Source organism: Apium graveolens, chromosome 10 (assembly GCF_009905375.1).
Source record: "Apium graveolens cultivar Ventura chromosome 10, ASM990537v1, whole genome shotgun sequence".
Classification (NCBI taxonomy): Eukaryota; Viridiplantae; Streptophyta; class Magnoliopsida; order Apiales; family Apiaceae; genus Apium; species Apium graveolens.
This window is the reverse complement of record NC_133656.1, coordinates 232,792,232-232,807,599: the sequence shown is the minus strand read 5'-3', so window position 1 is coordinate 232,807,599 and position 15,368 is coordinate 232,792,232. Positions and strand designations below refer to the sequence as shown.

At 28.2% G+C, this 15,368-nt stretch overlaps 1 long non-coding RNA gene and 2 pseudogenes across 2 annotated transcripts; all 3 read right to left on the bottom strand.

The window, feature by feature from the left end:
* Positions 1-6,278: 6,278 nt before the first annotated feature.
* On the bottom strand, positions 6,279-8,336 carry LOC141692014 (pentatricopeptide repeat-containing protein At3g61360-like; annotated as a pseudogene).
* Positions 8,258-9,385, bottom strand: LOC141693215 (cinnamoyl-CoA reductase 1-like; annotated as a pseudogene).
* Positions 9,386-12,403: 3,018 nt separating this feature from the next.
* LOC141692794 (uncharacterized) lies at positions 12,404-14,390 on the bottom strand. Of its 2 annotated transcripts, XR_012562917.1 has the most exons (4): positions 14,219-14,390; positions 13,966-14,129; positions 12,618-13,773; positions 12,422-12,522 (listed from the first exon to the last, which is right to left on the bottom strand). It is a non-coding gene; the product is annotated as an uncharacterized LOC141692794 (long non-coding RNA). The 2 variants fall into 2 exon arrangements; XR_012562916.1 differs by having other exon boundaries at positions 12,404-13,773.
* Between the last annotated feature and the right edge of the window lie 978 nt (positions 14,391-15,368).

Below are 15,368 nucleotides of genomic sequence, written 5' to 3'. Positions count from 1 at the left end.
AGTTTAAAATTTAGATAAAAAAATATAATTTAACAAAGAGAACACATATTATGTGAAAAATATATTCAAAAATAGATTTCTAGTGCATAACCTAGTCTAATTAAAATTATAGTGTAATATGATTGATGTAAATGAAAAAAAAAGTATTTATGAATAAATAAAAATTTATTACTTTTAAACCTAAATAAAAAATATAATGCAACTTGCTGAATAAAATATTATGTGCAAAAAATAAATTAAAAAAATAGAGTGCAAAACATATCGTAGAACTTTATAAATAGAGTGTAGTACTTAAAATTTTAAAATGTAGTAATTTTAAATCTAAATAAACAAATATATTGTAGCTTGCATAATAAAAAATTATGTGAAATATATTCTTCCTCATCCTACATAATTTTTTTTATCTATAAAAACTTTTTATTTATGCATAAAAACTTTTTTATAACTTTAAGTATTACACTCGATTTACAAAATTTTATTTTTTTACATAATATTTTATTCTACAAATTACATTATATTTTTATTTAGGTTGAAAAGTATTACATTTTATAATTTTAAGTACTACATTCTATTTATAAAATTCTACAATATGTTCTGCACTTTTTTTAATATATTTTTTATATAATATTTTATTCTGCATGTTGCATTATATTTTTTTATTTAGGTTTAAAGGTACTACATTTTATAATTTGAAGTACTGCATTCTATTTATTATGTTATGCACTCTATTTTTTTAATATATATTTTTTCACATAATATTTTATTCTGCAAGTTGCATTATACTTTTTATTTCGGTTTAGAAATACTTAATATTTATTTATGCATAGAGTGCATTACATCAAATTATAAAATGTAGTTCTTTTAAACCTAAATAAAAAATATAATGCGTGTTGCGTAAAAAATATATTAAAGAAAGTGCATAACATATTGTAAAACTTTATAAATAGAATGTAGTACTTAAAATTATAAAATGTAATACTTTTAAATCTAAATAAAAAATATAATTTAACTTCTAGAATAAAATATTATGTGAAAAAATATATTAAAAAAATGAAAGGCAGAACATATTGTAGAATTTTATAAATAAAGTGTGGTACTTCAAATTATAAAGTGTAGTACTTTTAAACATAAATAAAAAATATAATGCAACTTTCAAATCAAATATTATCTGAAAAATATATTAGAAAAAATAGAGTGAATAACATATTGTAGATTTTTTTAATAAATAAAGTGTAGTAATTTAAAATCTAAATAAAAAATATGATTTAAATGCAAAACACATATTATGTGAAAAATATGTTCAAAAATAGATTTGTAGCGCATAACTTAGTCTAATATAAATTATAGTCTAATATAAATTATAGTGTAATATGCTTGATGTGGAGTAAATGAAAAAAAAGTTTTATGCATAAAAAAATATAATTCAACTTGCAAAACAAAATATTATGTGAAAAATATATTTAAAAAATAGAGTGCGTAACGTAATAAAGTGTAGTACTTTAAAATATAAATAAAAATGTATAATCTAAAATAAACAAATAATATATAAAAATTATATTCAAAAATAAAATTGTAATACATAACTTACCCTAAATTTATGTGGAATTAGGAAGAAAAAACTAATTGATGTATAGGAGCCTTAATTTTAGTTTTTATTTTATACACATATAATATAATCTGAGACCTCCATTTCTACTCATTTAAGTGTTTATAAACGGGACTTGATATATTAACTTGAACTTAATATTACTCGTGGCTTACAGCGACAACTCGCAGCTTAAACTTTGAAAAAATTAAAAAATATAAATACTCAACATAAATTATTTTAAAATCTGTTAAACTGAAAATCACAATGTTACAACTTAATGTTTAAAATCTGAAAAATATAAAAATTAGAGCATTAAAATAAAAGTCAATTGTTCTGCTAATGGAGAAATTTTTTCAAAAATCCGTTTTAATATTTCCCGGCGGCGTCGTAGGATGGCGCATCGTAGTTTAATCATTATAAAATTAAAATATTAAAAATTGTAAAAGATATATGCTTAAATTTTGAAGTTTATCAAATATACATTTAAAAATTTTAAACAATAGAATCCACTGATAACACTTGGTACTCCACCGTTAAGGAGTATCACACCTGAGTTTTACCTACTACAATATTTATCAATCAGTACAATATTTATCAATCAAAATCATAATACAACATATTTACCTAAGCTACATATCCACACACATTGTTATTACAATTTTTTTTTCATTTTTAAGATATTATTATCATAACAATGTACATATGCAGCATATTCACACATTAATATTTCTATCTTTTCACTTAAACCTACTACTCTTCTTAGCATTATTAGTGATTCAAAAGCCATATTAAAAGATAATTCTCTCAAATGTGTATATTAATATTCGTAAATTTTATTGAGTCTAATTATTTCAACCAGCGTTACTCGACGTCGCCTTACGGCGCCATCTCGCATTTTGTATAAAATAATTTTATATGGTTAAAGAGTAAGCGGGGGCGTTACAATAATTAGTGAGGATTACGGTTACGAGTGAATTTAGGAAGATGAAAATTTAAATGATTTATTTAATACTCTAATTAAAAAATAATTTTATAAAAATAACTTGACCACAATTTCTTTCATGTGAAAATACTAAAACTTGTAGTAATTTGACATTTTTTAAAATCTTCAAAAATTTAAATATTAAAATTTAGATTTTTTAAGTGAAATTTCATTACATTTCATTAATTTATACTTAAAGTATTATTCTTATCATGTCGTTCTTAATATGTTATTTTTTTTATATAAATTATATTGAAGCATGTTTATTTTTAAATTTTTACATGCCATTTTTAGATTAGATCTTTCGTGGGCATAAATCTAGCTACCAAGTAAAATTAATAATAAGATTTTGAGTTTTACAAAATAATTTTTTTTACCTAATAAAGTGTTATTGATGTTACATCAATCCCAAACAACCTTATAAGAAATTATTTTATAAAATTCAAAATTGTACTATTATTTTATAAGAAATAATTTTTTTTGCATAATTTTCTACTTGTAAGAAATTAATATAAAAAATTACATTCAATAATTAAAATTTAGATATCATATTCTTATAAGTTTTATACTTCCCAAATATTTTGATAATGGTTAAATGTTAAAAATATAAATAAAATAAAAATATATATAAAAAATTAAGTTAATTACTTTGAAAAGTAATTAATATATACCTAGTGTGAACACATGTACAGTTTATTAATATATATAATATATTTTTTAAGTATTTTAAATGATTTAATGCTACTTAAAATTATTGTTAGTGATATATATTTTAATTCAATAAATAGAATTGTTTCATATATTTTTTCGTCTCGTCTTGATTCATTTTTTCAAATAAACACAGTTTACGCAATGTTTTCAGTTTATAAATATTGTTTACGGAATTTCTTAGTTGAACACTAAAATAACATTACTTTTTTTAACGCTTATATTTTAACGAGAATAATATTTTTGACATATGTTGCAATAATATATTTAAGAGACTAACACAAAATTACTTGCAAAATATTACTAGCATCAATATATAGCATAACCACCGAGAAATGCACAATATAAATGTCAAGAAACTTATAACAAAAAAAAGTTTATAAAACATAACATACAGATAGATAGATACTTGAGATCATAAGTTCTACCTAAGATAATAAAACTTAAATTTTCAGAAATTAGAATACATAAAATTGACCTAAACTATTCAAGAGCACAAATCTTATAGTGCAATTGTTGCCATCTGATATCCATAGATGTGGCAGGATCAAAACCTGCCATAGTTCACCAGTGGAAGCTAATGGCCCTCGTCTGCTATATTGCAAAAGTGAGGTTCACATGGCTGCTTCTAATGTTGTTGCATATAGCAATCATATTCAGAAATGTTAGCATTCATATCTGAAAATATTTTAAAGTGAATAATTTTTATTAAATATTTTGTTAGTAATATATATAATTAATTCAATTGAGAGAGTCGTTAATATATTGTTTTCGTTTCATCTTTGAAAGTTCATTTTTTCAGTAGATAAATATTATTTATACAATTTTTGTAGGTTATAAATGTTATTTTTAAAACGATTATTTCAGTTGATCGTGATTCTAACACATTAAACATATAAACTCGAAATCATTTTTTTGTCTATTACTCCTCTAATAGAATTAACATATATTAAATTTTGATATAAAATTTAGTTCAATATTATTCGGCATCGCTTTACGGCGACACCTCGCACTTTAAACTTTGAAAAAATAAAAAATGTAAATACTCTACATAAATTATTTTAAAATATGTTAATTGACAACCACTATTTATATTTGATATATACAATTTGCAAAAATAAACATTAGCGCATTAAAACTATTTTGGCAACAGAGTTTTTTTTATTAAAAATTCATTTTAATATTACTGATAGCCCCACTAACACTCCTAATTTAAATATTATAAAATTAGTTCTTCAACAAAAATATTATAAAATTTAAAATATTTATTTCCTCGACAAAGTTTGCTCTAAAAAAATTAAAATTACATAAAATTATTATAATTGTCAAAATGTAAATATGTACTATAAATAAATGAAAATTATATAGTTATATTCAAAGTAGATAAATTTTGATATAAAATTTATTTCAATATTACTCGGCGTCGGCTTACGGCAAAACCTCACACTTTAAACTTTGAAAAAAATAAAAAATGTAATTATTTTATATAAGTTATTTTAAAATATGATAATTAACGACCGTTATGTTATATTTGATGTATACAATTTGCAAACATAAACATTAACCCATTAAAATTATTTTGCTAATGGAGTTTTTTTATTAAAAAATCATTTTAATCTTACTGACCTCCTAGTTTAAACATTATAAAATTAATTCTTCAAAAAAATTTATAAAATTACAATATTTCTATTTTAAACAGAGTTTTCTCTAAAAAAATTTAAATGACATAAACTTATTATAATTGTCAAAATATTTGAGTTATGGCGTACTATTGAAAATATCTCTTATTTATCAAGGTAATATAACTTGTCACTAATAATTGTCAAAATAAAAAAGTTTCATAACTTAGGATTCATGTTTGTTATATCATATATTTTAAAATTTAAATACCAAAATATTGAGAAATATAAATATATATTTTATAATGCAAAAGATTATAAATTTTTTAGAAATTATGAGTGTACTTTTTTAAATCCAAAAACTATAATTTATCATTTAACGTTTTTATTTTAAAAAAATTAGATTAGAAAAGTGATCTTATAATGAAACTATAAAAAGCCGAATACAATCATTTATCTATAGTAAATATTAGAATACGATAGCTTATTTGCTTGTTGAATATATAAAAGTTAATCGGACAGAAAAATATTATACATGTCATTATACATAGTATAATTTATTTTAAAGTTGAATTAAATATTGGCATTAAAATATAATTTTGCTATATAAAATATATAAATTTTTCTTTAAATAAATGTAAAATTTCTCTAATTGATGTGCATAAAAATTTGTTTTACAACTATAGAGATTTTAAAATTTTAAAAATTGTTAAAATGAAAAATGTAATTAACAATATAAGTAATTTGAAATATTATAAAATTAGAAGATTCAATTACAAACTTTTCTGAGTCGCACCACGGCCTCACATTTTAAATATTATTAAATTAAAAAAATGTAATTATTGAATATATTATTATATCTTTAGTTACATTTATGGTTTCATTTATTCATTCTTTTTTACAGGCCCCGGTTATATATTAGCAAAATAAAATTCGAAATGTTCAAATTGGTAAATATATACTATAAACAAATGAAAACTATATAGTTATTTCCAAACTTTGCATGTTACTAAATAAAATCTAAATTTGTATAATTGTAAAGAAAATATAGAAGATGATAAGTAAATATAAAATTAAAAAATTGTACTTTAATATGATTGAAAATACAAATCTTAGATATGTTAATTTTATTATCCATATGGAATGCACTAATCAAATGCAATGCACTAATATGATAATTCCTTAAAAACCTAAACTTGCATAAAATCTATTTATGTAACAATCTGTACTCCTTATACACATTTTTAACCCTTATTAAAGATTCAACTTATTAAACAATGACATAGCTAAACTTACATAGTATAAAAAAGAAGCAGCAGGTACATAAGTACTCTTATAAATTTACAGCTGAATTTCGCATAGTTAGCCGTCTTAGTATCTTCTATAACAGCTTGAACTTTGATATAAGATCAACGTACCTCCCCTTTCCTACTATAACTCTTGTAATTTCATTAGCTTCAAACAGTTTTCCAGCATTCCGCAAGTAACTAACCATGGTATTATACCTGAGAAAATTTGGATTACACCCTCTGGATTCTATATCTTCAAGCATCAAACAGACCTCCTTAAACATCCCACGGATCATTGAATTGTAGGTAAAGACATTTGGGACCTGGCCTTTGACAATCATCTCAGTAAAATATTTCTAACTGTCTCCAGCTCTCCTGCAACAATAAATCCTGTAATAATAACAGTGTAATTAACAAACCACATCTGGCGAACATCCATATTTAGTCATCTCAGTAAAAAAATATTTGCACGCATGCAAATTTCCAGCTCTACTCAGCCCATCTATCAATGTAGTGAAGTGAAGAACACTTGCCTCAATGCCAACTTCCTTCATATGGTTCAAAAGATTAAGTGCTGGTAGTGGTTTGTCACCTTTTCCAATAACATGAAGAAGGATGTTAAATGTATAAGAATCAGGAGAAGATCCATTCCTACCCATTTCTTCTAGTTGTTTGTGGAACTGTTAAAGCTTCCCGAGCCTATATTTTGCAACCATTAAAACATTATAAGTCAATATATCCGGATCATGACCTTCGATCAACATCTGTTGGTACACCCACTCAATCAATTTGTACTGCTTCACTGTAAGAAGGGAGTATAAAATTGCATTGAAGGAATGCTTAAATGGCCTATAACTAAATGACTTCAACTTAACAAATCTTTTTACGATTTTTCTAGGTAAACCTGCTTGACCACAGGTACATATTACAATGTTGAACTTTCGTGCAGTTGTCGGTAATCCTTTCTCGATCATTTCATCAACTAATCTCCACATAGCTTTATATTCCTCAGAATCGCAAAAATCTTCATCATCAAATGATACGAATTCACTGTATGCGAAAAGTTTTCTTGTTTACCAGCCCACATAAAGAACTTATAACCCATTTTTGCGTACTTGGTTTTATTGGCATAATTAATATTCGTCAATATCCCTAAACCGGCCTACTAAATACAAATCTACAACATTCAACTTATGAAATACTAAACAGGCCAGACAAATATTCAACTTATTAAGACCGTGTTATGTCATAATAAAAAATTAACAAATTGTACACAATTATTTTATAAAATAAAGCAGGTCAGGCAACTATTCAACTTACTAAATACTAAATTTTATAAGTAAAATCACCCAAGTATCTTAAGTAGTGTCCCATATTGATCAGAAGAGTACTAAGATCCACTGCTTCAGTTTTGCTATCTGTACTCTTAGAGCGAATCTTGCTGAGCATAAGTTCACACTGGTAAGGATCAAAGAAGAAAAAGGAATACAGAAAAATCACATGAGAGTATGTTTCAAAAAAATATATTCAACCAGATCCATTTATTCCATTCCAATATTTTTCAGAATTTTCAACCTCTTGTTCCTCAAAGTGTGGTATAGAGTGTAGTCGGCATCTCAAAGTCGGCATCTAATATTTTTCAGAATTTTCATAAGCCCTCAACATCTTGGTCCTTACTGAATTTTCAAAAGAAGCGAAAAGTGTCACAATTATTTAATAGGAATCATATGAATATCGGATACCTGAAAGAGTGGAGACAGTCTTCATGGTCTTCCTCTTATCTTTGACATCTTGCACCTCCAATTTCAGAATGAATTTATGGTGAAAACAAAAACATGAAAAGCTCTATCTTTATACCAGTATACAATATACTTGCAAACAACCATCAACTCAATATCTATTATGTGTTCAACCATATAAAAATAATCAAGATCACTTATTAGGATTATACAAAGGATGTAGCTAATGATTAATCAGCAAAGTGTCTCTAAACGTTTGCCTATATGCATATATGTCTAACCAGATTACCAAACCAAGTTGACATAAGTCTTGGATGAGCTGGTGAGGTACTTGAGAATATGAACGATGCTGACATTTACAGTGGGCTGCAACAATGGACCAAGCACCAGAACTGGACTGATCACCACCATGTCTACTCCTCTTTGTTTTGCCTCCTCCTAGGAAGACTTTTCTGCCACTGCATTTCCGTAGCAGTACCAGTTTTGCATAATAAAAATCAATTTACAACCAAATGAACTAAACCTACTGGTTTATCAATTTACACATATGTAGCTAATGATTAATTAGCAAAGTGTCTCTGAACGTTTTCCTATATGCATGTAGTATAACCAGATTACCAGACCGAGTTGACATAAGTCTTGGCTGAGCCGGTGAGGTACTTGAGAATATGAACGATATTGGAATTTACAGTGGGCTGCAGCAATGGACCAAGCACCAGAACTGGACTGGTCACCACCATGTCTACTCCTCTCTGTTTTGCCTCCTCCCATGCAGACTTTTCTGCCACTGCTTTTCCGTAGCAGTACCAGTTCTGCATAATAAAAATCAATTTACAACTAAACAAAATAAACGTACTGGTTTATCACGATGTTATACTAAAAAACGGATCAGGACACTAAAGTATAATTACCTTGATGGATTTGCAGAATTCAAGATCACTCCAGCAATCTTCATTAATGACCTCATCAGGGTCTTTGTTAGGGTACATGTAAACTGCACCAATTGATAAAGTGAAGACTATTCGTCATACTTTTATTTCCGCGGCTGCAACAATCACATTTCTGATTCCAATAACAGATGGTCCATCATTTCTTCCTGCACATAATGTCACCACCATTATCAGGCCAAATCATTATCAGAATCTTTAAAAATTAAATATGCACGTACATGATCATCGGTGACGGGAGAAGCATAATGGAAAACACCATCACAACCACTAATGGCATTGCTTAAACTCTCATAATCAAGAAGATCAGCTATGCATAACATCAACCTATCCTTTGCACCTTCCAGCTCTCTTAAATGGCCATTTTTCGGATCATCTGATAAAAATACAAACCACATAAGTACTCAAATTTTTGTAACTGAGATGTTTGAGATATAAAATTAAATAGTTGGTGTACATACCTTCATTCGTGATTCTATAACCACTACTATAGAATTAATCAACCCATAGTTATCTTCTGCCTAAACTAATATATGTACAAAATAATAATACAAACATATTATCAATATAAAAACAATACTAAAATTACATAAAGAAAGGAGTGTAGAGACGAATTAAATGAAAAACGGAGAAAAGAAGAAATATGATGTACTAACCGGTTTGTTCATTGTGTTGCATTAGCAAATGAAACTCAATTAAAATCTACATGTAACCTGCAAAAAAGAAGAGAGAAAATGAGATTCTGATATTTGAAATTTGAGAGAAGAAGAGTAAATGACGTGTATATCAATATAATTTAACTCAATTTAAAAATCAAGGAGTGATAATTTCTATAGATAAGTAATTTGAAATTCAAAATTTAAAAATATACTCCCTCCGTCCCAGCCAATTCTTTACGTTTGGTTTGGGCACGGAGGTTAAGAAATATGTATAGAGTAATGAAAAAGAGAAAGAAAATTGGGTGAAGTGGTGGGACCCATTAATTTTTAATGTATAAAAATGAGATAGTGAAGTAAAAGTAGTGTCAAAGGAAAGGAAAAATGAAAAAGTGGGGGGACCCATGGACTATTTTTGGTAAGTTTTGAAATGTAAAGAATTGGATGGGACATCCCAAAAAGGAAACTGTAAAGAAATGGTTGGGACAGAGGGAGTAGTAAATAAAGGAGCATGCATGATTTGATATTGTTGGTTTTACTGATAATGAGGAAGTTACCAAAATATGAGAGAGATGTGGAGGAGATTGAGCGAGAGAGAGAAAGAGAGTATAACAGACCAGAGACAATTATGCACAATTTGATTTTGGTTTATATTTTCCATAGATAAATAATTCAAAATTCAAAATTCAAAATATTACAAATAATAAGTGATATGAGAAAATCATGGTAATATCTTAATTTGAATTTCCATAAATAGATTGTTTTTGAAATTCAAAATTAGCCAAATATTAATCACTACTAGAAATATGGGATCAGACATCGGTTCTGAACCGATGTTAAAAAAAATCTGAACCGATGTCTTCGCGTGTGATGTTAAATATCATCAGCCTTTGACATCGGTTAACAACCGATGTCTATTACAGTGCTATACATCAGTTTTAAGATTAAATGTGATGTCTTTGCAACAAATTTCACCTTATATTACACTATTTTTAGGTGAATATGAGCATATTATGAGGTATTTATTCATTAAAACATGAAACCTACAAGCTTTAAAAGCCATTTATTAAAATTCTTTCGAACAAACCGATGTGAAATGCTAGATTAGACATCGGTTAGATTAGTTGGCCGATGTGAAATGTTTGATTAGACATCGGTTAAATTAGCCCCCCGATGTGAAATTATGGATAAGACATGGGTGTTCTTCACGAAATCGATGTTAAATATTTTTATTTAACATCAGCCAGTTCCTCTAACCGATGTTATTTAACTTAAAATACATTGAGTTTCTTTTCAAAACCGATGTCAAATGACTATTTCACATCGGTTTTTTGGTTCTTTTTCGTTTAATATTATTTTACCTGATGTCTTTTTATATTTTTTACATCATTTTATATTTACCAATGTGATGTTAATATTTGTATATTGCATGCCATCCTGATATTGTTCACATCCACGTGAACCAATTACATTTACAAATAAAAAAATACCAAATAATGCAACATAAACATAAAGCTACTAATATCTACACTGCAGTGAACACCAGACTTAAAGTCTCGATTATTAGCTTCAGCTAAAAATTTATTAATGTAAAGTTACTATTATAATTTAGAGACATAATCTAAAGGGATATGACATCGAAGAATATAATCTACATCCAGCATGCAAGCTTAATTTTTGAGTTTGTGAACTTAGTAACAAGAACTAAATATTGATGTGGCTGCTGATCTTGTGTTAGTGAATAGGCTTGCGGTTGAGACATCCGATAGTAAGGTTCTTTAAGATCAAGCTTGCAAGAGGATGTTTGCATAATTCCTCCTTGTTCAGCACCAGGGCCCTACATTTTAACTAATCAAAGACATTTGATAACACATCAGATTAGATCAAGTATACTGATCACACAAATACAGGAAAATATCAACTTGACATAGTTAGATTGATTGTGTAACTCTGAGCACTGTGAGCAATCATATGAAGATGACCAACTATTTCTTGTACTGGCATGACATAAAGTGGTTGAGAAAGAACGCAGTGTAGTTGGTACCAGTGGGTTGTAGGTGCACCAGGAGCAGTGGTCAGCCACCTCTGAACTGTGCTGTGGATCAAATATTTCAACTTCCGTAAGGAATTAGAACTTTACGAAGTCCAGTGACATGAAAAAGAATAGTAATCATGGAGAGAACCTTCCATCAAACATTACATCAAACCAGAAGGCCAATCCGTGAATCCTGGTACCCGCGGATGAAGTATACTTTAATGGTACATTAATTTCAGACAAATCTTCCTCTTGTAAGATGAAAACAAGTAATATAATTCATCATCTTTAACAAAGATGTTAATAATGCATTATTAACAATAAAACTAAATATGATTTACTTGTATTTCCAACAATAAAACAACACCACTTAAGGAGGAATCTAAAGAATAAGCACCCTCCCAATTTCCAATACTTAATCAGAATCTAAAACAATAAAACCAACCAAGATTTAATCAATTTTTAAAATATAAATTACCCAGATGCTAAAAATTCTATCTTTACATCTCAAAAGTTCTAAAAATTAATTATTTACCAAAACCAAGAAACCCCATATGAGTAAACATAAAAGCACAGTCAAAAAACAATATTTAACAAGAGTGTGAACATTTTGAGGCGTAAAATACAATTCATCTTGAGATATATATATTACAAAATATAACTAATAGTACAATAACAAGGATTTCAACTAAAAATCAACACTAAAAAACACCAGAAGGATATCAGAAACACTATTATAAATTATGACAATGGTTTAAGTGAGCCTTAAGCTATCACATGGAACATCTTATAAAGTTTGCATTAAAGAGAAATATCAATGAATTTAAATTATATGGTTAATCATAAAAGATTGTCCCTGATTACCTGATTCAATATCCCCTCCAGTTTATTTTTCTACTTTTTGAACACAGCTAACGGCATTCCTATATTTGCTCAATATAACATCTTCATCCAGTTGACTGCCATACACAGTTTGATAACCATAAACTATTTTGTCCAATACATTTCAAGTTTAACTATAAATATAAATACACCTAAAGAGAGAACATCTTACGATATGTCAAGTGGAAAGATATAAGGAGCTACTCGCATGGCAAGTTTAACTGGTAGAAATACAAGCATCACAATAAGACTTAGATTTTTGGTAATAGTCCTGAACATTTTGGTAATTAGTAAAAATAAAAATTTGCGCATTAACTAAAGAACAGGTGCATCAAACCAAAGCAAGTTTATTGGAGAATCAAGGTTATAAATTACTGACATTGTCGAGAAAATGTTAGAAGACTTCATATCACGGTGAATGATTGATATGCTTGTTCCGTGTAGATACTCTAAACCTTTGGCAGAGCCAACTGCTATTTTGAGTTTTTTTCTCCAGTTCAGGTCATTGTCTCTTCCTAGCTTGTGCCAAATAACACTTCTTTAGTGATTCCAGTTTTTGTGCCTAAGTTATTGTATTTCACCTTAAGACTTACCTTCGAGTAGAAATGCCTCTAAGCTTCCTTTTGGCATGTATTCCAAAACTAATATGTTATGGTCATCCTCAGAACAGTTATAACAGTATCCTATGATTTTAAGTTTAACCACATTTGGATGGTTCAGCCTTTTCAGAAAACTTAGTTCAGTCTGCAACAAGAAGTATCAGTATAAACACTATTTTAATAGCTCAAAAAAAGCATGGACATTATAAAGTTATCATACAGAAAGTACAAACAAGGGTATTTGTTTTATATATTATTCAGAATACATTAATGTCCAACAGGTACTATCACCCTCTCCAACCTCTCCACTCTTGTGGGAGGCCTTTAATTTGTAACTGTGATTTGTAAAGACTAAAAAGTAATAAAGGGCAGGTGGAAAAATGAGAATGAGAATCAGATGCAATCCAATATGCCATGTGAGGAATGAATTACCAAAAATCCAGTATTCATCCCAATCCAGATAAACTGCTCAACCAAACACTATACAATACTGATTCCCGACTTTTTGTAAAGCGATCATTAACCTTGAATCAAACGTCCGCCTTCTTTTTTTTTGCTTGAAAATAGAGTAAAGGAACGAATACATATTTGATATACAACATTATGCTTTTAATCTTGGACATAATGTAATCTTGCTGTCAAAAAGTTCTGAAGTGCATATACGCGCACAAAGGAGACTCTTGATTACAAAATGTACTAGTACTTAAAAAATGCTTTTTCAGGAACCACCTGCCAAACAAGATTATTATAGTGATTGTAAGTCTATTTATATTTTAATGTTTGTACTAGGTAGACAGTACTTTGTGAGTCTATTGCATTTTTCTACATGTTTAGGATTTTGTATGGAAAATCTATAAACAATCAATGTTTAACAGCTCCATATGTTCAGTAATACAATACTCGTACATAATTTGAAATTACCTGATTCGAGAGTAAGTTTATATCTCAATTAAACGACAACAACAGTGCGACTAGACTTCTTTCTACGGCCGTAATTTCCACCCTCGCTCTGCAATTGCTTCACACACTCGGTTGGCTGCTTCTGCAGTATCAATGAGTGGCGGATAGTTCCAAGTTTTTAAAATCTAAATTAAGGATAAGGAACACAATTTACAAATGGAACAAATTACAATAAGCATCTACAGTTTGTCAAAACAAATCAGATTGATCTTACCAGTTACCCCCTTTTTATTTTTACCAAGCTGTTGCAGCACATCAACTTCAATCATTGCTGCTTCCCGATATTTTTCAACACCACGGACAACTTTAATGACTACCATTTCTTCCCCCTATTTGTCCCAGCATTTTAAAACTTGACCAAAGGTACCTTCACCCATCTTGCTGTGAATCTTATATGTAAAATTCCAATTTAAAAAGGAACACAAGAACACATTCAGAAACAAATATTGATGAATCGAAACAAGGAACATAATATCTATATGGTGGAGAAGGTAGTTACAATGAAATGTTAGATTATCTCCAACAGCAAACACATAATGCTCATCTTTGTCATCTTCTCGCCATGGGGGAGAGTCATTCCGAGCCAATTCCTTCAAATACAATGAATTTGTATTCTCTGTAGGTATTCCTGAGGAAAAGCTTATGAAATTTGCAACTTCTTGCACACAAAACAATTCAAGCAGAGCCTGCACCAAGGAATAAACGATTAGACATACTTATATTGCTCAATACAAAATCAGATCTTCATCCCTCCTTAATACCTTCAAATATTTAACATACACTATGGCACCAATCATCTATAATAACAACAATTCATACAGAAAACTTTTAAAATAATAATTCAGTTCCTAAAACAAGGTACTAATTTTTTACGCCCCCTTCCACAAAATAACAAGTTTCAACAATTCGTAAAGAATTCTATCAAAATAATAATTCAGTTCCGAAAAACAAGATACAAATCATTACACCCTCCTTCCAAAAAGTAACAAGTCTATATACCAACATAATTGATAAACCAAGATAGTAAATCAAACAACATCTAAGTTTTGTCAGAGGTAGCAAAAGCAAAAGAAACCCCCAAAATAAAGTAGTATGTATGAACAACCCCCAAAAAATACATACTAAAACCCCCAAAAAACACTTACTTATTGCAAACACATAATTAAGAACACATTATGATAAAAACCCCCAATAAGTAACCACCCAAAAAAAACAAATCAGAACAAAATAAACCCCCAAAAACAAAACTTAAAACCCCCCCAAAAAACATTTCTTATATACATGCACAGAGAATATAAACAGGATATAAACCGTAAAAAAGAGGGAGATAAACCATAAGAAGAATATACCTCCAGATTCTCTTC